Here is a 2,989-nt window from a genome sequence, read left to right as displayed (position 1 = left end):
AACATCCAGTGCTTTTGGAGGTTGGTACAATCCCTTAATTATAAAGTAACTGATCTTCAGATACCCTTGGACCCTAAGTTTTTCCTATTAAATATTCCCCCTGTTCAGTTGGGTAGGAAAGTGAAACGGTTACTGTTACACATAACCACAGCGGCCAGGTGCTTAATTGCTCGTAGCTGGAGGTTGGCTCTTCCACCCTCTTTCAACGATCTCCATTCTCGGATCCAAGAAATGAGGAGAATGGAGTATCTATCAGCTATGTCAAATAACATGATAGATCACTTTTAAGGGCCCTTTGCACGTTGCGACATCAGTAACAATGTGTTACCGACGCTGCAGCGATAGTCCCCGCCCCCGTCGCAGGTGCGATATCTTGTGATTGCTGTCGTAGCGAATATTCACATGCACTCACCTGCCCTGCGACGTCGCTCTGGGCGGCGACCCGCCTCCTTCCTAAGGGGGCGGGTCGTGCGGCATCACAGCGACGTCACACGGCAGACGGCCAATAGAAGCGGAGGGGCGGAGTTGAGCCGGACGTAAATGTCCCACCCACCTTCTTCCTTCCTCATTGCAACCGGGACGCAGGTAAGGTGATGTTTCTCGCTCCTACGGCTTCACACACAGCGATGTGTGCTGCCTGCTGGAACGAGGAACAACATCGTACCTGTCGCTGCTGCGCAATTATGAAAATGTCGGACCCTACACCGATCATACGATAACAACGCTTTTGCGCTCGTTAATCGTATGTAAAAGGATTCACATACTGCGATGTCGAGAGCGACGCCGGATGTGCGTCACTTTCGATTTGACCCCACCGACATCGCACCTGCGATGTCACAACGTGCAAAGGGCCCCTTAGAGTATTTTGTCCCTTTGGAATCTTTACTGGGCTAATTGGGAATAATGGATCTGTATGGTCTCTACGGAAATCCTATATACTCACCTGCATTCTCTGTACCTCCTTCTCCTTGTCTAGTATTCTAATGTTTGTCTTGTTACAGTCCTTGTCTTTTTTATATTAATGGATAATAAGATATGTATCCTGATACATGGTTTTCTACTAATCGCTCACATGTTGTGGAGCACATCCATGTTATTTTTCTTTGTATACTTTGGAAAAATTTCATACAAATTTCAGTTATAAAAAAAAGATTAAAAATAGCAACATTTTACAACTAAAAGCAAAAAATATCGTCCTAAATTTACCACTCAAGTACAATATCTCATGAAAAATCAGTCTCTGAATCACCGGGATCTGTTGAAGCGTTCCAGAGTTATAACCTCATAAATTGACACTGGTCATATTTGTAAAATTTGGCCTGGGCATTAGGAACAGAATTGAAATTATCCTTAAGGGGTTAATCTGGATATTATTATTACTGTTTGGATTTCTTATAATGACACACCTTACAGTCTGATTTATGTGTAGCACCATCTTGTGTGTGTTGTAATATACCCATATCATAGAATGATATATTCATGTAGTTTCATGGTGTTGCCACATTGCAATAAATATAAAGACATTACCGAATAGATAACGCATCTAAAGTAGCGTTTGATTCCCAAAACATGACTCTGCAGGTTCTACACTTACATAAGGTAATATTAAGAAGCCTCTAAACCTATATCAGAATTAGATAAGGATTGTAAGGGACATACACCATGCCAAGAATATTATATTGGTATCCATTTGTGACATGTGGCTTCAGATTTATGTGATACTCTAAAGAACCAATCAGCATGTAGGGGGGTCAAGGCTACACCACCCCTGAAGAAGTGGCCGACACATAGAAAAGGTATATGTATTACTTGGTATTGTGTATTTTGGTAAATGGCCACCAGGTGGCAATGTGGCTTACTGATGGCTGTCCTGGCACCTAGTTAGGTAGGAAAAGGGTTAAGTGAAAGGAGGAGTATAGTGTAGAAATAGGACAGAATGCAGAAGGAGGGGAGGAGAGTCCCCAATAGGATAAAGAGATAAATAGCCCAAACATTTAAGAATTGAAGATCTTTAGGGTCAACCCTTGACACCGGACACGCGGGGTCCTGCTCTTTAGAGGACTATTGGAACTGCGTCCCCAGTTGAGTCCAGTTGGTCGGGGTGGCGTTCATCTTTCCTGAATTGAAAACCCAACGAATTTCCCTGAAAGACCGAAGGTCAGTGGGCTCTTAAAGGAGAAGAGTAGGTCCGGGTCAGAAGCATGGGCGGAGGAGTGTTGTTGTAATAAGCCCCTTCAATAGCATCAACTAAATCCCGGTGGGTGGGACGGAAAGGCTAAAAGACTTTTTAAATCAGCTAGTACAGTGAGACATCAGACAGGGGAATGAGGGGCCTAGCAGTATCCAAAGGAGCTCAGGTGCCAATAAAGCAGTCGGCTGGTAAATTTAATTATGGAACGAAGACTGGAGGGAACCCCATCGGTGTCAGAATCGGTGCCCGTGTCATGCGAGATGTATGTTTCTCTGTTACGTCATCAAGCAAAGTTCTGCTGTTTAAAGAAAGTATATCTGTGTCTGATTTATTGACTCCGTGGAAGCGGGGACTGTGAGAAAGCATCTCTGCAGTGGCAACCAGGAGGCAAGGGGTTACCGAACGGCTGCGCTGCGGCCTGGCAACCCCTGTATACACAACTACTACTGCCTGCTCCCCCCACAAGCATAACATCAGATAAGAGTGTAACCAATAATTATGTGAGGATTGAAAAGTAATCAATAATGGAGTGAATTGACTTGTATGTTAAAAGTTTTCAATAAATATGAACTCAGAGCATTGGCCAGTGGGGATTCAAATGACTGTCAGAGCGGCCTCCTTTTCCCTCCGTCGACGCAATTCCCTGGCACATGGCTCTTGGCTGATTGCCATAACATTTGGATTCTATCTGCTGATAGTGATGTTTATTGACAACTGCAAACAGAACCGTCATCTCTTTTGTATTATGTGTAACTTTATCTTGAAAGTAACTACTATCATAATTCTTATACTGTTTCT

This window comes from Anomaloglossus baeobatrachus, chromosome 1 (assembly GCF_048569485.1).
Source record: "Anomaloglossus baeobatrachus isolate aAnoBae1 chromosome 1, aAnoBae1.hap1, whole genome shotgun sequence".
Classification (NCBI taxonomy): Eukaryota; Metazoa; Chordata; class Amphibia; order Anura; family Aromobatidae; genus Anomaloglossus; species Anomaloglossus baeobatrachus.
This window is presented reverse-complemented; position numbering follows the sequence as displayed.